The 21,174-nt window shown below is 40.5% G+C and overlaps 1 protein-coding gene across 2 annotated transcripts in view; it reads left to right on the forward strand.

Moving 5' to 3' along the window:
* EYA4 (EYA transcriptional coactivator and phosphatase 4) overlaps positions 1–21,174 on the forward strand; it is a 481,052-nt gene that overhangs the window by 127,340 nt on the left and 332,538 nt on the right. The window contains exon 1 of one of the 2 annotated variants that reach the window (XM_068231603.1): positions 3,298–3,380. The exons of the other annotated variant lie outside the window; for it this stretch is intronic. The gene's annotated coding sequence lies outside the window, so the exon portion shown is untranslated. Of the gene's footprint in view, positions 1–3,297; positions 3,381–21,174 lie in introns of those variants that run through there. 2 annotated transcript variants of the gene reach the window in all.

Raw genomic sequence — 21,174 nt, forward strand, 5'->3', positions numbered from 1 at the left:
ACACATAGGAAATGTTGATTTGACAAGTACAAGATATTTTTCCTGTATTCAAGGATAATGTGCTTTTACATATATCTGCACAGATATACATTACAAATAAGTTGTCAGGAAGACATGTAAGGATGTCTGAGCTATTACTTACATGATATTAGCAGATGATCTGTAAAGGTGCCCATACATTACTCAATTTGTGGAAACGATATCCAGCCGATTCGCTCATAATAATCGAATCTGGCAGAGATTGACCTGGCTGCCTGATCATAATTTTTAACAATTTCTGACTGAAATTGTTCAAAATTGATCGATCTGGCATTCTGAAAAGCTCTCACTCAAAAGAGCTCAGTCAGATTTGCAGTAGTAGCAGCGTTTGATTTCCCTACAAGCGCCAGACCCCTGGCTGGTCTCCCCCACATTTAAAATGTGTGCCCCCGAGCCCATGGTGAGTGTTGCAGGCTCACCTTTCCACCTGTGTGCTTCCTCCTAAGTCCTGCGTCTTTCTCTATTGCTGCTGGGGTCACCTGTACCCTGAGCCCCAGTTACATGTACGTGACATCAGTAAATGCAGTGGGGTCACGGGGGAATAGGTGCCCCCAGTGGCAATGAAGAAAAACATGGGACACTGGAGAACAGGTTCGCCTGTAATACTCTGCACAATTTGTACTCAATTAGTTACCAATTAACACAATAGTTTGCTCATGAGTAAATTGTGAAATAAATGGAAGTGAGAAAATACCTACAAATATGAAATAAAAAAAGTTAGTGGAGCTAAAGAAGTTAAGTGCATCAGACTATTAACCTTCACTAGGTTATAATATAATAATAATAATAATAATACAAACATTTGTATAGCGCTTTTCTCCTGTCGGACTGCAGCCACTGGGACACGCTCAAGAGGCAGCCCTGCAGTGTTGGGGAGTCTTGCCTTGAACTTCTTACTGGGAGTGCCCTTAACGAGACTCAGAGATGAAGGCAATAATAAATGTAAACATACCTGGGGCTTCCTCCAGCCCCATACGCATGGATCGCTCCCACGCTGCCGTCCTCAGCCGTCTCTATCGTCAGTACCGGGACCCGTCACTTCGGCTAGTCAGAGCCAGTCGACACTTGCATAAGGCAGGCGCCGGAGAGCCAGAGGGAGGCGCTGTGCATGCGTACAGCTGAGCGCGTCTGGCGGAAGTAACTGTATCTGGTGGAGAGGACGGAGAAGGCTGAGGACGGCAGCATGGGAGCGATCTGTTCGGATGGGGCTGGAGGAAGCCCCAGGTATGTATAAATCTTGTATTATTACTCTGAGTCCCTTTAACCAGTACACTATCCACCCACACCTTTAGGGATATATAGTTTTGGCAAAGATTATTTGGGACTATGACAACCCAATTTCTGATATGAATTGGATGGTGCCAATGAAATAATTTCTTACCTTAGCTTACATGAAGGGGAGTGAATTAGTGAAAACTGCAGCCTCCCTCTATGCTTATAGGAAACATATACTGTACTAGAATTCAAAGAAGTGATAAAAAAATAAAATATGCATTTTAGTAATATGAATACTGGCTTCATTGTATTTCTGTTGAACTAGGTTATTTATTGTACACATACAAGTAAAATATCTGCACAAATGACAAAACCTGAGTTAGTAGTTGAACATTCTTTTAAGTATTATTTTGTCTGGCTGGTTCTTTGTTTTGTACAGTTACAATTTGATGTAATGATGTTTGATTTAGGTTCAGTTGCTGCAGAGTTCACTGATGCAAGTTTCAAATTCAGGAAATCTGAAACGTACCTAGGAAAAAACCTATGTGCTGTTTCCACTCATTAATTGCTGTTCAATGTATATCATTATAGCAAATTAATATTAAATAATTAAACAAATGTGCCCTAATCAATCCGCTATGCTTTAAGTAAGATGGTTTTGGGAATTCATAGCTGGCTGAAAATCAAAATATATGTCTTCCAATAAATGATGATGTTTCACTTTGACGATTATGCATGCTGCACATTGGACATCCATGTTTACCACCCTCTGGGATAAAGCTTTAGCAGCAGTACCGATCTCCCTCCTTTCTTCTGTGATGATACAGAGAACAGTTGCATAGCTAAATATTAACTCTTTTTAACTCTTTCAGGCAGAGATTATCATGTAAGTTCACTTAAGATTCCTTTTAAATTCACTAAGGAGAAGAGAATGTTGATAAAGAGATGTTCAAGCAAGTTTTTTTATACAGCCATGTATGGTTACTATTAATGTTGGTAATGTTATTGTGCAACAACAATTCGGAAACCCAGATAATGCCATCCAAAGCAGTTAAGCAACATTTCCGCTGGAGATACTTACGGAGTTGTGTTCCGATGCTTCCTCCTACCAAGGGCACTTGTCTCTGTCCCTCCCAGTGTAGTATCCTTCCCAGTGTAGTGTAGTGGCCCTGTCAGTGTAGTTAAGTGCACCTGTCAGTGTAGTGGAGTACCTCTGCAAAGTAGTGTAGTACCCCTGTAAATGTAGCGTCACTGTCCATGCCAGAACAGTTTCCATGTCAGTGTACAGGCCCTGTTCCTGTCAGTGTAGTTTACTGGCATTGCCAGTTTGATATTTCCATGAGTGTGGTGTCTCCGTCCCCCTCAGTGTAGTGTCCCTGTTTCATCCAGTGTAGTGTCCCTGTGTTTGTTGTGCATTGTATCTGGTCTTACCATTCTGCCATTTAATGTAATGACCTCTAGAACCTCTGCTGTCCCAGTCACTAGTTAAGATTAGTGGGGAAGTGTGCCCACTAATTTGAACTGGGGAGCCGTAAACGTTTAGGTGCCCCTAAAGGCACGCAAATAAGTTTTGTTTGTAGCAGAAAATGTGGGGGACTGTTATAAATTATATTTGTATGAATGCCTATGGTGAGACCAAATATTGACCGTTTATTATGGTATCTGATATTTACCATTTTGTGGCGATCTAAATTTATCGTTTTCTGCGGCAGGTGGTTAAGGTAGGGCGTCCATGGGAGGGATGTTTAAGGTTAGGCATGGTGGAGTTTAATTTTAAAGTAAACCTCCGAACTAAAAATCTACTCAGCAGAACTGAAAAGGCTTGGTGTTTCTTTAACAGTTTCACAGCATCAGAACTTTGTTTTTCTTACCAAAGCATCAATTTTTGCTGTATTTTTATCTAAGCTCCACCCATCAAAGAAAAAAAGCCTGGGCTTTTTTTCCCTGATGCTGTGCAGAGCATGATGGGATTTGCTATGTTGTTATTCACGTTGCTTAGCAACTGGGAGGGGTGATCAGGACACAGGACAGTTGGAACTGTGTCTCATACTCCCTGTCACCTCATTACAACCAAAAAGATGGCTGCCATCATGAAATCAAACATTTGCCTGTTCTTGTAAAACCGGGTGGGTAAGAGATTATATTACCTATCTATTTTAAATAACATAAGTAATGTAACTTAATGAAAGTACGTTTGTTTAGGCTGAAGTTCCTCTTTAAGCATGAGAGAAGGTTAGACATCAGCAGATTGTCAGAGGGGACAGTTAGGGTTAGGCATAAGCTGGGGGAGTGGTAAGGGTTTGGCATTAGAGGGGTTAGGGTTAGGCATCGGCAGACAGGGTGGTTAGGGCAAGGCATAGGTAGAAGCATATTTCTGTGTTAGACTAGGGTTAGGTTCAGCTGATTATAATTTGCACTTCATAATAGTAAAATATCGGTAAATTTACTAATATTCTATTAGCTGATGTTTCAGGCACCCACATTTCCGGGTGCCTTTATTGCATGTAGGCGGTGGGGGGGGGGGGGGAGGATGTTTGTTACAAGACTAAATTTGAAGCTAAGCCCTGTGTGTGTGTGATACGTTACCTCTGAAAAGGGAGAGAGGGGTGAAGGGGAGGATCCAGCATCTAGGCTGGAAATAACATGGCCCTCCGAGCAGCTGAATTTGAGCCGCACAGTATTAAATGATATGTAAAATGTCATTCATTAGTTTATGCTTTAGCATTAACATTTGTTTCCTGATATTGTTCTTACTAGTGCTAATAGTTGTTTGCTCTACAATGCATCGTAGCTGTTCTTAATTTAAACATTTTCAGTATCCAAGATTATCCATATACCATGTTATTTATGTTGAATAAAGTGCATTGTCACTAAATGAAAAATATGCACATCTTCAAGCCTGCATGCTTAGTTTAAGGGACTGTGCCAAATATGATAAAGAACCAAATCTGAGATTTGATTTCTACTATATAAATGAAATGGATAGGTCTTACAGATTTTGGGATGTGTGCAGTCAGGAGTGTACTTCTGACCTTTTAATGCATTTGCATTGCAGAAGCAAATGGGCTCTGCCAAGTATTTTAATAGTGCATTAGCCTAGTCTATTTCCTCTATAAAGCCGTATATTAATTTCATGTTAAATTTTCTGTTTATCCAGGGAGATATTTTTATATCTTAATGCGAGCAATAAGTATGTCTATGTGTTTTTAAGCATGAAGATTTAATGTGAAATAGCGTTAAGTTGGAATGTCTTTAGATGTCATTAATATGTGTCATGCTTTTTTGTTGTATCAGTGTTGGTGTACCTTAACCTTATGCTTATTTGGTATTCAGTGATAGTCACATAAGTCCTTCAGCATTTTAAATGCTGTAGCCTTCGTACATGTAGCCATGTCAAATGTACATAAACACACTTACTTTATCATTAAACCATGCACAAAGTGTAAATCTTTTTCCTGCAGGGCGTAACAATTGGGGGGGGGGGGGGGTTGGTGTCTGACGGGGAAGAGAGAGTGAAACTAAGGGCATGGATTGAAAAAGCTTTCTGCTCTCTGCAGAGTTGTTCTAATGACTGATAGGGAATAGTACAAAGTTTTGGAGGCAAAGATTTGTAGACAGTCCCTATTCAGTGAGCCACAGGGGGCCATAGGGCGAGACTGACAACTAAGGGTGCGGAGAGGAAAAGCTTTCTGCTCTCTGCATGGTTGTTCCAATGACTGCATCTGCTTAGCCACTGATAATATACTATACACAGTTTTGTAGACAAAGATTTGTAGACAGTCCTGATTCAGTGTGCAGCAAGGTCTTGTGTACAGTGCCCTGCTGCCAGCCTGTCCACCCCCTCCCCAAGTGCTGTGTAGTAGTTTTTTGTACACCATGTGTGTAGTGTTGCTCATCACGACCTCGTGATCACAGGTAACCCGTGATCACAAGCTGTTTTTCCTGATCATGAAGTCGGATTCCAAATTCGTGATTGCCTCTCGATCACGGATTCAGTTCTGAATGCACCCATGATCGTGGTCCAAATCCGGCTCGTGATCACGGATTTAGCTGTCATCACGGACCCGTGATTATTAAATGAAAATCCGCCGACTTTAGCCCCCTTATATGGTAGAAACACCACATTTGAAGGATATGTTAAGTAGAACAGTGGGAACAAGGGGAACATTTTTCCAAAAGACCTTATCGTTTTTGAGAAAATCAATTTTAAAGTTTCAAAGGAAAAAAATTATACATTTAAATGCTGTAAATGACAGTTAATGTAGAAAACCTAACGGTCGGTAGTGTAATTTTACATATATCACAAGAAAGAGCAATGAATTTCATGACAAGGTTTCCAGAGGGTCCGTACGCATGGAAACCCCTCCGGAGCCGCCATGTTTTGGCCAGGGATCGCTATACACGCGCAATATGGTTGTATAAAAATCACTAGCATCTTTTCCTATTTTTAAAACTTTTTTTTATGTTCAGAGGGTGGGAAAGTAAAAAAAAATTACTTTGGGTCCCCCCTCCCGAGGGTCTTTAACCACTTGTAACCATGCAGGCTGAGATAGCCAGGATGCAGAGCCCCAGCCGACTGGGGCTTCACACCCTGAGCTATACCAGCCTGCATGGTCTACGGTATGGGGGTGCTTCGGCGGAGAGGAGTGGCCCGTGTGAATGCCTGTGGGCCTGTTTCCACTAAACGCGATTTTTCTGATGCAGATTTTCCCATGGGCATTCATTGGAGTCACTTTTTCTGCATCCAATCTGCATGTAGAGGAAACAGGCCCTTACATGTTTTACAAGAAAACAAATAAAGAAAAAAAGTCCACCAAAGTGTATATATAATCTGGGAGCATGGTGGCTTGGTAATGGTGCCAATTTAAACTGTGTTTTTACTAGCAGCTATGCAATGTTATTTTGGCGTTGTCATGATAGTTTTCCTCTTGTGATCTGACCATTGATCCCCATCACAGTCTACTTCCTGACACCTAAGCATAACCCCACCCCTCTCCCTGATGGGTCATCTAAACTTCCTTCCTTAACGTTCACATCTTTCTGTTGCCTATTCCACCTTAAGCTCTGTACGCATGCGACAAGAATCTCTGCCAAGGCTGCTACTAATGACAGGCTAGCAATACACCTGTCAGCTCTACAATGTCATCCAAGGGATCTAATGTGTGTATGGGCCTTTAGGCACTCCTCCTCTCAGTACCCCCCACAGAGAAATTTTGCATGGCAAAGAATGATAATGCAAGCATTAAAAAGCTGAGGAGACATCACTAGCCAAAATTAGCTGATCAGTTACCCCTTAGCACACACACACACCCCAATGACTGCCAACATGTGTTTTAACAGAAACAGAATGTATTACTCCTGGTAACTGCAGTTACAAGTCTGACCCTAAGGCCCCATTTACACTTAATCAGTTGGTATGCTTTTTTTTTTCCATAGCAGTGCATTGTGAAAAAGATTTCAGTTAAAGCACATTAAAGGGGCGAAAAATTGTAAAATTTTAAATATGTGCAAACATAGACAAATAAGAAGTACGTTTTTTCCAGAGTAAATTGAGCCATGAATTAGTTTTCTCCCATGTTGCTGTCACTTACAGTAGGTAGTAGAAATCTGACAGAAGTGACAGGTTTTAGATTAGTCCATGTCTTCATAGGGGATTCTCAGCAAGGCTTTTATTCTTTATAAGTATATTTCCTAAAAAAGATTTAATCAATGATGCTGGCCAGCTTCCCTGCTCGCTACACAGTTTTTTGGCAGTTGGACAGAGCAACTGCCATTCACTAAGTGCTTTTGAAAATAAATAAGTCCCTGAGAATCCCCCATGAAGAGCTAGACTAGTCCAAAACCCGTCGCTTCTGTCAGATTTCTACTACCTACTGTAAGTGACAGCAACATAGGAGAAAAGTAATGTATGGCTCATTTTACTCTGGAAAAATGTACTTCTTATTTGTATATGTTTGCACATATTTTAAATTTTACAATTTTTTGCCATAGCGCCCCTTTAAATGTGAACTGTGATATAGGAAAATATGGGCATTACTTAGAAAATCAGTTGTCTATTCAGTTATAACTGAGAGCAACTGATTAAGTGTAAACGGGGCCTAATGCCCCATTTACACTTAACAAGTTGCTCTCAGTTATAACTGAAAGGACAATTGATTTTCTAAGTAATGCCATTGGTCTCAATTCACTAAGCTTATCTCCTGTCTTTAATACATCTTCTGGGCGGTTTCTACAGTTATCACCATGGTGATAATTGTAGAAACAGCTCAGAAGATTTATTAAAGACAGGAGATAAGCTTAGTGAATTATGTTAATGGCTCAGTTCACACTGTAGGCATTTTAACTGAAAGATTTTTCATAATGCACTGCTATGGAGAAGAAAAAAAAACGTGTACCAACTGATTAAGTGTAAATGGGGCCTAAATTATCACCTACTATCAAGTTCAGACAGAAAAGACATAGCGTTTTCCTTCTAGGTATTGTTTTGGAGACAACATTTATAAAAAAGAAAAAACTTACAATGCAAATGTAAGCAACAGGAAAAGTAAAGGGAATATTGAAAAAAATACATAAATGAGTATTTGCCAATTAACAGGCAGCTTTCTTGGCATTAAGTCTAGTTGTCCATTTCTTAGTAAACCTTTGCAACAAGATGACATGTGGAGAACTGACATTTTTTAAATTAAAAGAGTAGTGTCCAATTTTTCACCCAGGTACTTGAGGGTGTGCCAGAAAGGTCATAATGCACAGAAAGTCCATCCTTACCATCCATTGCCCTGGTCCAGTATATGTTGTTGGATGTTTGTATATCTGGCAGACAGTAAACTAACATATTAGTGGTTAGTACGAACTTAATAATAAAAAAAAAAAAAATTGGGCTTGCTGAGACCTGTAGTTCCATAGAAAGGCTTAGTGCGTATTTCTGGACTTCTGTAAGTCCTGGGCTGGTGGACTCCTGTATCTGTATGACATACATCATCCACTGAATCAATTTTTGTGTATGGCCAATGTCTTGGTAGCTTACAATTCAAGATAAATATGTGTCAAAATTCTGTTTCAGTGAGGGGGTTTACAGGTCATGAAGAAGGTGCGTTTTCACTGCTTTTGTTTCTCAAGCCTCTAATGTTTCATGATTTTCAGAGACACAAGACTGCTTTGTTTGAGATAGAGGACGCTGTATGACATTGGCCATAAACTAGATATGTTATGTGTGAAGTTGATCTAACATGACATATTCTATACTAAATGTTATGCTTCTAATTAATTCTTAATAGTATAGCCTGGTTTTAAAGGAATCTATGGTTTCCTATGCAAAATCTTTGCTATTTGTAAAAAAAAAAAAAAAAATCAAACTGGAACCCTGGCTTCAAGTTATGTGTGTTTTAAAGAAGATCCCTGGCCTTAGGTATATCAGGAAATAGCACCAGAAATCACACTCCTCCCTTAACGCTAATCTCTTCCTGTCATCTAAGTCTACCCCAACATTAACCACTTCCTGAAATCTAACCCTGATTTTAAGCTCTGACATTAAGTCCTTCTTGACCCCTATCCCTAACCTCTTCTCCTAACATCATTTTTCTAATGCCTAACCTAACCTCCTAACACTTACCATTAAAACTAACTTCCCACCCACTGTGTCCTATAGCCTTCCTAAATAATACCCAACTAACGGATAACCTCTGTATCATTTCAAAGCACCAGGAGCTGCCTTCATGGTAGCCTGCACTCTGGCTATATGCATAGCTGATGACCAATTCCCAAAATCAATGCCTGGGGAGTCAAAAATATCAAGAACTAAAGGCTAGTGCCCAGAGTAAGTACCAGCTGACTCTTTTGCATATCTTTAGCTAAACAGTGGTGCCCAAATTTAACACCTAGGTGCAAACATATTAGGATTTGGTGGTTTGACTTTACTTTGCTGAGCACTAGAAGCTAAATTCAAAACTAGATGCCCAGCATCAGTGTCCAATAGCCAAATGCAGTTGTCCAAATTGTTACAAAAATAAATACATGCTGTATCTAACATATGCCTCTCACTCCTGGCCTCTTGCAAGTAGTGCATTATGCAAGATGCACAAAACTTGTCTTCATGAACAATCCAGAGTTGGATATAGATTCTGCATAAAATTACAGGATTTCATATGCCTCATGTGAATCTGTTTTCCTGGGTTGTTTGGAACCTCCACTTCAATATTTGCCTGTAACTGCTGTTTAAGAAAGTGTTCGCTGGAACACAAACAGACTGGTGTTGTTACCTGATTGTATACTATACCTCCATTAAGTTATGTGTCATCTTTTTGGCCATATTGTAATTTTGAACATTTTGGACAGTATTTGGGATCATTTCTATTAAGGTTGGGTATCTGTCCTGGCTACTTTGTTGCTTATAAATAATAAAAAAGAATCAATGAATGTTGACTATATCCGTCATACATCTGAGACTATGGGTGTGGTATTCACCACTTAAACTCCTTAATTTTTTCCTCACATTTTTTTGCATTAAACAACGGAGCACCAAGCATGATAAAGTTTATAATAACAGGTGAAGACTTTTGAAATGTATGTTGCAGAGAAAGTACATTATCAAAAAAGTTTGAAGACATAATACTATATGTTATATTTATAGACTGCTGAATGATGCTGGGCCTCAGTAATAATGTTGTCCATCTTATTCTTACCAATTAATAGCTTATCTGTCATTGGGGGTTGGTTGTCTCAATAAATATATTGGTAAAAGGTTGGTCATACTTGTGTCTTTTTTCTGTTAGATTAAAAAATTCTTAATTCAGTGTGCACTGGGGATGAATGGTCACTTGGCATTTATTGTAGTGGACCTTTATCAACCCGCTTATGCTTATAGTACCAATACAAAAAATTAAACATTTTTTTATATACAAAAAAAGAAGAAGAATTGGTAGCCAGATACTTTTACTGAGCAATAACTGCAGTAAGATTAGGGACTTTTAAGTTCATGACTAATTCAGCATTTAGGCTCTTCTTTACAACTGCACATCCTGTCATGTTCTGAGCTCTGAATTGTTAAGTTCAGGAATGATTCAAACTTCTTTGTTTCATGGTGACATCTGATAGCTTGTGTTTTAGCCTTAGTGGTAATTGTGGTCCATGTCTTTTCAGGTGAAAAGGATATACATTTCTGAATATGTACAGCACTGCAGGCTGTTATAGTGCAGGTGTCCTTGTTTGAAAGGTACATAGTGTGCAGTGACCTTCAGGAAATATTGTACAATGGATTATTCCATTGATGATATTTTAATATAGTAATGTGTCATCTACATTTGAGGAAAATGATGTATACAGAAACATATGATAGCAGGGGTGTAGTAAGACCATGTGCGGCAGAGAATGAATATGAGCTTAGCTTTTGTTGGCTTTATATCTGGATATTTCAATAGTTACTGTATCCATATTGACTAATATAAGATGCTGTTTACTAATGTATTGAAGTTCTCAAGGTGGAGTGGGAGAAGGACTTACCTACACTGTCTGATTGTCTGAAGAACATTCTAGCATTTAAAAGAAATGGTCCCAATATGCACATTGATGGAAAGGAGTATTTAATGCAGCTTGAAGGGTAACATGGGAAAGATGCCCCTCCTCTCAAGCAGCACCATTGTATACCTGTGACTGTCCAATAATTTCAGTATATGGATTCTTGGATGGACCCATGAATAAGGATCACATACAATCCGAAATGGACATGTTTCTGCAGTTACATGTACTTACATGTATCCCAGGATTGAGCAGGCCAACAAAAAAAGTACCCAAGGCCTACCAGTTTATTGCACTTGAAGATTTAGTATGTGGTGATAATCCCTCTATGGCCTTACTATGTTCCTAACAATCCATTGGTATATACAGTACATGGTTTACTCAGAAGCTGAGATTACAGATATTCTACTATTTTGGGGCAGGGCAGTAATGAGGTGAGGTGACAGATTACAATGTCCATTCCCTTACCATGGTAAATTTAGGCCAATGTGGGCCTCGTCACAAAGACTGCGGTAAATGGAACATGGAGTAGTAAATCCCTATTCAGCTCAAGTTGGTGGGACAGCTTGCCTCCATTACTCCAAAAAGCATACAAATGCACCACATTTGTGAATAAACATCTTAAGCAGCAACAGGGAAGTGACTTTTCATATGGCAGGTCTTCAGGGTAATTTGATGCTGGTAAATGTGCTGGAACTTTTTTAAAATTGATTATACAGATACTGTAGAGAAAGTATTTATACAGTATGTCGAGCTGTCATTTCTTTGTTAGTGCAACAATTAATAGTATACCCTGTGGCCAGTGTATGCCGGTGTTTTTAATAATGCAAATTCATTTGCACCTTATTGTGTACACCATTAAGAAAGTTAAATGACTGCCGTTATTTGCTTTAAGCTATGCTTTGGCTTGAAAAAGGTCTCAAGACTGACACATTCACTTCTGGCTGGAACTCAATTGAAAACACTTCTTGGTGGCATTGCTGCTTTGCTGTTCTTACTCTTTCAGAAAATATAAACAATGCTGGAATGAATTTATATCATTACATCACAAGAACACAAAATCACTTCGCTGCACTTTATTTTGAGTAAACATATCTTGTTTTCTGGTGGATAAAGTTAATTAAGGAGCTTTAACCAAGGATTGAACTTTATTCCAATCTGTAGCTGATACCCCCTTTCCCATGAGAAATCTTTACCTTTTCTTGAATAATTTACCAGGGACATCTGTGTGGCTGATATTCTGGTGAAATCCCTCCCACAGTGTGATGTCACGGCCATGGTCCTGACAGTTTGCTGTCTGTGAATCTCGTTGCATTGTGGGAAATATAATCTTTCTCCAACAGCCAAGCCAGCAGTGTCTCCCTCTGTGCATAGAACTCTAAGTAACGAACACTCTGTACAGATCACCTAGCAGAACTAAAGATACAGATAACACTGATACATTTCAGAATGTAAATCAGGGAGAGGGAAGATTTTACAATGGGCAAACACTAAATACATAAATAATCTATAAATTAATATTATAAAAAATAAGCAGTTTTATTAATTGTGTTATTTTCACTAGAGTTCCTCTTTAAAACTAGCATGTGGCATGCATTATGATGCGTGGGGCAGGTGTGTCATCTCTCTGGACGTCACATGCAACATCCCGCCACACGTGCGAGACATCCAATCAGTGTCGCGGCCAATCACATACCTACTTCAAGGCAAGTAGTAGGAACAGCAAAGGGGTTAGTTTGCCCAAACGAATAGCCTTTGCACCTAAACACCCAGCAGTCCAATAGCTAAAGGTAGAGCTTATGGAAGCTCTTTACTGAAGTTCAAAGCTCCATGTCAATTCCAGATGCAGCTACAGCTAATAACTGTAGCTGTAGCTGAATCTGTAAATGACATGGAGCATTGAACTTCAATAAAGAGCTTTCATTACACTGGTGGTACCGACTACCTTTTGCTATTGAATCACATACATACAGCAGACGCTGGGTGACTTGGAAATTATTATTATAGAGTGTCATATATTTAAAAAAGTGGCAATAAGTTTATTCTGTTTCAAAGGGAAACACTGACTTCTTTTTAATTTTCCTGTCAGCCACACCCTAAGTATATAGTGGTTAATAAAACATAGGTGTCATATTTTCAGCACAACTGATTTGTATGCAACAATGTTTTGGGACAGCACCAAATAAGCTTTTAGTGTACTCAGCTAAGGCAAGTGGCATGGACGAGTTTGGTGCAGACGATCTACGTGACATCTTGGTCTTAATCAGAGCACCCTGCAAGGGATGATGGGTCGGTAAGCCTAGAGGCCACCAGACTTCATTGCAGTGTGTATTACCAGGACATGGGCTCCTGAACTCATACCACCAGATTCGACTTGTGGCTTGAGATTTGAAGCTTAGATGTGGATGTAGTAGGCAGAAGAAAGTAAACAATAGTCAGGTGCAGAATGATACCATGACATGTGGCAGCCGGTTGGTAGACAGTTTCAAACAGATGTTGAGGCATTAGACAATCAGTAGTCAGGTTTATGCTAAGACCAGCAACCGTAGTGGTAGAGTAAGCAACTGGGGTCAGCAACCGGTAGCGGGAAACATGAACAGAGTCACTGGTATTACAGAAATTCAGAGAAGTCCATGTAGCCTTGCGATTATGGATCTTCATGGGCACTTAAGGAAGAATTTTGACTATAACACTGGTGCTAATGTAACTTACACCTAAATAGCAGTGTTATTTCACCACATGTGCAAACCCTGACAGGTCCACTTTAAATGATGCTCACGTATTCTGTAGTACTGGTGAGAGGGCAACTAGTGTCATTTCCCAGAGTGAATGACCTCATTGAAGAACTGCTTTCCTTATTGATCATTTTGAAGAATCTTCTAAATAATGTACTTTCAACAGTCTGGGCTGAAACCCTCCAAATCCCTGTGTCATCATCAGCATTATTTAAAAGATGGCATCTGGAAGCCAATGCATCATTTAATTAAATTATCCTGTAATGAAATCTTCTATAATGAGATTAATTTTAATTATTAATCAGGAGCTGACATGGGCACAAGACATTATACATAATAAATGAGGGCATTGTCTATTCTGTACGGGAAGAGCCTCACAGTACTTAGCAGCGGCAGTTCATTTCATGAAACTATGCATATGAGCTGAAGCAGTGGCATTCATAGAAGTGTCTACAGAATAACTATCTTTGCATTGCCATGCCATTTTCTCTATCTTTCAACTACATATAAATGAATGTCACTGTTTTATGTATACACCCACATATATTTAAGAATGCCATTTATGTTTGCAAACATTGAAGGATAATCTTGAAATTTGCTGCTGTCCATGAGTACTTTGGATTGTTAGTAGTTAAAGGCTTGATCATCACATACAGCAAGAGTTGCATATATCTTACCATGCGGATCTAACATTGAACTATGCAGTAATCATACAATATTTTATTTGGGCAACATGTGGCTGAAAACCACTTACTTGGCCACCCATGGACATGCTGCAGTTTTTAAAGCTTTGTACAGATAATAGATAATTGTTGCCTCATCTCTCCATCTGTAGTTGAATTTGGTAATGAACCTGTATACATGAGTTGCCCACCTTCTAGAGTCAGCCATTCTCAGGAGTAAGGGGTAAGGTTGTTTCTGCAGTACTCAACTGCAAAAACTCAACTGGGACATCTCCTACTGTTCTTCTACTTACTTTTCCATAGGAAACATTAACAGTCTTGGCAATGTTTCATGTCTACACAGGACTCACAGAGAAAATTTTCTTGTAATTTAGTTATAGCCATGGACCTTTCTCCTTCATTTAATTATAGGTGAACCCAATTATATTTCAAACATAAGGCCTACCTGTTAATTTCTTCCTCATTAATCAGCTAGATCCTCAAAGTATTAATAAAAATAAGTTATTATGAAGGGTATAATTGCATGTGCACATATGGACGTGCACGTATACTCCTGCAGCAGGTGTGCACATGCACTTTGGCAGAATAGATGTTTATATAAAAATTATATTTGCACTAAGGGTGCACAAATGGGACATATAGGACATATAAAAATAGGACATATAAACATTCATTTTTTAGGAAGTGGTTAAATATTGTTTACAAAAATGCTGTAATTACTTAAAGGAGTTATTAGGCATTTATATGGAAAATAAGTGCTACTTACTCGGGGCTTCGTCCAGCCTCAAGCTCCCATTATGTCCCTCGCTGCAGCTCTGCCGTCAGCCGCCCCTGCCTCCCAGTCCCCGGCGATGATGTCAGGCCGACCTCCTGCGTGAGCGGCGCTGTCAATCACCGCCACGTGGATCGGAGTGTACTGCACCTGCCTCGGGTATGTAGCACTTATTTTCCATATAAATGCCTGATAACGCCTTTAAATTCACTGCTTTCAGGGTGCAGTCCCATGGCTTGCATTGTGCTGTGGCTTGATCCCTTTCCTTTTTTGGCAATCCTTCGAGGGATCATGGCAGACCTACAGCTCTATTTCCCCTTCTCAGGACTCCAGAAGAATTTGTAGCTGAGCCATTATTAGTTCCATTTTTCCACTGAGATCAATGGGGTAAACTCACCCAGCAGTAGGTTGCTAAGATCGGACAGAAGAATTCTAGGAACTTGTCTATTGACCGAAGATGACTGGATACTGTATGGGTAACTTGATTGTGCCCTTCAAGCACCAAATTTTAATATTAACTAAGCCTTTCTGATTATTTAGTATATGCCATGAGAAACAGGCTGGGAACCAATATTAATTTTACCTGAAGAAGGGATTTAATATTAGAGAGGCACATGGTTCATACAGTTGAGGACCAAATGGAAAAAGTTTGAGAACACATATTGTACTTTGCCTAGTTATTCAATGATGGTGGTTTGGACATTAGCTCAGAATATTGGCAACATGGCTTATTTTCACTTTGAGTTTTGGCTATATGATGCTTTTTTTGTTGTTGTTATTTTGGCTGCTCTTTGGAACTTCTCTGCAAGATTAGTTGGTTGTTGTAACGAATACATCTTCATTTCACTGGCTTTTACGACACATCTTGTTCAAAAGGACTGGTATGACTACTTGCTTTCCCTAGGCTAGGTTCACAATGGTCAGTTGCATAATGCACGTGTTTTAATGTGTGTGAACTGCAATGGAGACTGGACATAGACTTTAATACAAAGTCTGCATGCAGCGAGTTAGAATAACAGAATCAGTTATGACACAGTACTGTGAAAAGGCTCATGGAATTGTATGGGCAGTGAGTTGACGTCAGAAATATTCAGCAATGCAACTGAGCACTATGAAGTGGCCCTAACTGTGGTGAAATCAGAACTCTAACGGAACCAGTAACAGCAAAGGAATCTTCAACATGTTTTGCAAAGATTGCACTTTTTTTTAAGCTAGGTGATGAAATATACTGACCTTTCTCAATATAAACATAATCATCATTACAGGTGTTTTCTAAATATTTGTGTTGGTTTAGTAGTAACAACAGAATTAGGTCTGTTACATTGTGGCCATGTTATATTTGATTTGTTTGTAATCATGCTTTCTATGTGGGGCTATTAATGCTGACATTATGACAAATATAAAAGTACAATTTGTACAGGTTTGTATGCTGTAAAATCATTATATGTATTTTAAAGAGAAAATGCAATCATAGATAGTGTCCTTTCAATGACTTTTAAAATGTATACCTAAACAGTGCAATGGTAGTTGTCATTGCCCCAGGCTACAAACTTACACTTAAAATCAGATCCACAAATGTTGATAGTTGGTTCGTTTGTGTTAACCTGGGGTTTATTTTTAAGTGAACTGACATATGTAAAAAGTTGCTACAAGTAAAGGATTACAGTGCATGAATTATGTAGTCACAATATAATTATATTCAACTAATCACAAGTGCTAAAATGACACCATTGTCACCACCACGGAAAATTAAAATGGTAAAATGGCCCTGAGCAATAATGAATGTAGGGCCTCTTATATTTACATATTGTACTGAGAGTAAACATTTGACCTCTACAGTCCCTGCCATGTGGTGTCCCTAAACAGCTTGGGGCCCATTATAACTGGCTAGTCTGTCCCTATGGAAGCAGGCAGCAGCCCTGGTCGCTAAAGCCTGCTTACACAAGAATCACATCTCTCAGAATAAGAAAATAACATTAGAAATAACTCTTTATTGTTTTATGTTTCCCTTGGTTTAAATTCTTCAGCCCACTTTAGACATCCTCATTGCCTTGTGGAAAATATATAAAAACAAAAACCTCAAATATACTGTATGACTTTATGGGAACCATATATCTCCTCTATATATACCGTATTTTTCGGACTATAAGACGCACTTTTTCTCCCCCAAAAGTGGGGGGAAAAAGTCAGTGCGTCTTATAGTCCGAATGTGAGCCAAATGTCCCCCACAAGCAGACGCAGGACATACTGGAAGCCCTCACCTGCCCAGCCGCGGGCTCCATGTTCTGCATCCTGCTTCCGTGTCTACATCCATGGCTCTCCTCCTGATGCCGGTGCTTCTATAAAGCCACCAGAAAAGGACATCTTGGTCCTAGCTGTTTCACCCTGCTTCTCTTTTGCCACCCGGACAACATCGGCGGCTGAGACACGTGGGCAGCGCCAGCTGATGGCCCACTCCTGCAGACAGATCGCTCGCCGGCAATTTCCCTTCCTCGCCGCTGATGTCCCTTTCTTGCCTCCGATGTTTCTTCTCCTCTGGCGCTGCCCACGTGACCTCCAGTCCTTGCTGTGACTCCTGCAGGCAGATCGCTCGCCGGCAATTTCCCTTCCTCGCCGCCGATGTCCCTTTCTTGCCTCCGATGTTTCTTCTCCTCTGGCGCTGCCCACGTGACCTCCAGTCCTCGCTGTGACTTCTGCAGGCAGATCGCTCGCCGCCGATATCACTTCCTCGCCGCTGATGTCCCTTTCTTGCCGCCGATTTTTCTTCTCCTCTGGCGCTGCCCACGTGACCTCCAATCCTCGCTGTGACTCCTGCCGATGTCCCTTCCATTCTACCACCACCAGGACGGAGAACATCGGCAGCTGCAGCTGAGCGGCACCCTTGGATTAACGGATCCTTTAACTTCCCTCAGATCGGCTCCCAAGTCACGTGGGCTATCAGCTGGAGCTGCCCACGTGACTGAAGTTCTTGCACGGCTCCAGCTGGTATCTGCCCCCCGCCGCCGATGTCCCTTCCCTATCGCTACCTGGAGGTTGGACATCGGCGGATGCTGTGCTGCTGATGGGCACTCTTGGTCCCTGGGTGCAGGATCAGGATTCCTGCTTCTTCCACCACCCGGATAGTAGACATCGCGGCCGAGTTACATGGGCAATCAGCTGAAGCTGCCCACGTGACTACAGTTCTTGCAGCCACTCCGGGAGCCATACAGTCCTTGCCAAAGATGTCCCTGCTCTCTGGACCAAGAGGACTGCAGAAGACAAAGGACACCAACCCCAGCAGCCCAATAATAACAGAAGCCCAGTCCCTGGTTGCACACCTCTCCCCTAGGATCGGTAAGAAAAATGCATTATATTAGCTTAGTGCAGGTAATGGGGGCATTGTAGCTTAGTGTAGGTGGTGAGGGCATTGTGGCTTAGTGTAGGTAGTGAGGACATATTAGCTTAGTGTAGGTAGTGGGGGCATTGTAGCGTAGTGCAAGTAGTGGGGGCATATTAGCTTAGTGCAGGTAGTGGGGGCATTGTGGCTTAGTGTAGGGTCTTGGGGGCAGCAAGGGTTAGTGTATCTGGGCAGTCAGTGTAGCTTAGATAGAGATAGTTTGTGGGGAAAAGGGTTTGTAAGACACCCCTGCACCATAGACGCACCAGGTTTAGCACTTTGTTTTTTTTCCTGGTTTTTGCCCTCTAAACCTAGGTGCGTCTTATAGTCCGGAGCGTCTTATAGTCCGAAAAATACGGTACATTTCATGGTCCTCTTGGACAATGCTAATGTCTATTACTTTGATTGGTCAAGTCACTGTTTTCCAAAATTTGAAACACATACACCTTAGGGCTCAGGCTCAGGTTGAACACTGCAGGACTTGGAATTTTTGGCATTTTTTGCAGAACTGCTGAGTGGAAGAATAGCCTAACTATATTGGCAGCTACCAGTAGCAGATACCACAGGAAGCAAAGCTAAGCTGTATGTCGGCTGCAGTAGCATGTGAGTGATGTTAACAGAAAGCTAGCTGCTATGGCAGTTCAGTCAGTATTAGACAAGATTGCTGTTAACATTTTCTCAAGTATTTTTCAAAAAAGTCATTTATTCAGAACGGTTTGACTTTCTCTCTATTAATTTCAGTCTTGCCTCCGTTCTCACCATCACACATTTATTAAAGTTGCAAATGACCTACTGGCTGCAAATTTCAAAGGCTACTTGTCTGTACTCATCCCCATTAACCTTTCTTCTGCCTTTAACACTGACAATCGTTCTCTGCTTCTCCGCATCCTAAAGTCACTAGGTATCAAGGGGCTAGCCTTTACTTGGATTTGCTTTTTTCTGTCTGGACATTCTTTTGCTATCTCCTAATCCAGTACTAGCGCCTCTCCATCTATGCCTACTGTCTGTTGGTATATAACAAGTGTCCATTCTTGGATCTCTTATCTTCTCCATATGGTGATAATCATAATGTGGTAATTATAATTTCTTGAAATTTCACGTAATTTTCATAATTACAATTACGATCGTAACGGAAAATTCATAATCTTGAAAAATTTTGCAGAGTTTTGCGTAATTACAACCATACACAATGTTTTAGTAATTACGATTGTTTTAGTAGTTACGATTGTTTTTATGATGCAATTTTCATTATTGCTAAAAAAATGTTCAGGACCAATTTTCATGGAAAACATGAAATTACAATTTCGTGTTACCCATAATTTCGTAATTTCATGTAATTTTCTTGTTTCATAAAAAATTACAAAAGTACGAGTAACATGAAATTAAACATTAAATTATGAGTTAACAGGAAATAATGGATTACAAAATTACAATTTTTCTGATAATTACAAATTACAATTTTGCATCATAATTTCAATTTTTGTGTCATAATTAGGAAAAAACTACATTTCAGCTCATCACTACCATCTATGCTCATGGCCAAGGACAATTTCTGTGCTCTTTTGGTTTACAGTATCACCTCTGCTATAATAACTTCCAAGTCTATCTCTCATCACTTGACTTTCTTTATGTGGTTTCTGCATTCATGTATCCCATTTCCTCAAACTTAACATATGTAAATTGAAATTATGGTATTTCTACTTTCTCTGGGCCCCCACCTCTACACAAGTGTAGAAAACAACCCTATAACCTCAACTCTTCATTTTCGCTCTCCAGTGGGTTATGTTGGACTCTCAGCGCTTATTTAACCCTCCTGGAAATCTATTAGAAACCGCCAGGGGGCAGCGCAGCAGTCTTTTAAAAACATTTTTTTTTAAAATCATGTAGCGAGCCCAGGGCTCGCTACATGATAGCCGCTGTGCAGCGGCATCCCCCCGCCCGCTTCGATTGCCTCCGGCGATCTTTTATCAGGAAATCCTGTTCAAAGAACGGGATTTCCTGAAGGGGCTTACCCTGTCGCCGTGACGACAGGGCAGGATGACTTCACCGACGTCCTCGACGTCGTGACGTCAAAGGGAGTCCCTATCCACCCCTCAGCACTGCCTGGCACTGATTGGCCAGTCAGCGCACGGGGTCTGGGGGGGGGGGGGCGGCACGGCGATCGGCGGCTAATCGGCGGGTGGCGGCGGCGATCGGAATGCACATGGAGCTAGCAAAGTGCTAGCTGCGTGTTGCAAAAAAAAAAATTATGCGAATTGGCCCAGCAGGGCCTGAGAAATCCTCCTGCGTGGCATAGCCCGAGCTCAGCTCGGGCTTACCGCCAGGAAGGTTAAATTACATATTACTGCACTATCAACCTCCAGCTACTTCCATTTCAAAATCTTCCTGGGAATTTGTTTCTTCCATACACAATAGGCAATTAAATGATTGTCCTTGCACTGATCATTTCCCATCTTGACTAGTGCAATGCTTTTCTCTATGGCCTACCTAAAAATATATTGGCACCTCTCTAGTTCTTAAGTTCTTAGTTAACTCACCTGATTCTCTGATACTGCCAATTTCTCCCAGTCCCTCGATTAGCTACAATTACTTAAATGATCCAGTTCAAACTTCTCACAAAGCTCTACATAAACTGTCCCCTCCATATATTGTTTAATTTATCTTCAGATACCACCATTCCCAGAACCTTCACTCCTCTCGTAAAGCCCTCTTGACCTCTAGTTTTGTCTGTCTCCTCCTTTTATACTTACATCCAGGACTTCTCATGATTTGTCACCTATCTTTTAAAACTCTCTCCCAATAGCCTGCCCAAGCATGGAGCCATAAAATATACCCTGAAAAAAC

The sequence above is a fragment of the Hyperolius riggenbachi genome, chromosome 4 (assembly GCF_040937935.1).
Source record: "Hyperolius riggenbachi isolate aHypRig1 chromosome 4, aHypRig1.pri, whole genome shotgun sequence".
NCBI classification, from domain to species: domain Eukaryota; kingdom Metazoa; phylum Chordata; class Amphibia; order Anura; family Hyperoliidae; genus Hyperolius; species Hyperolius riggenbachi.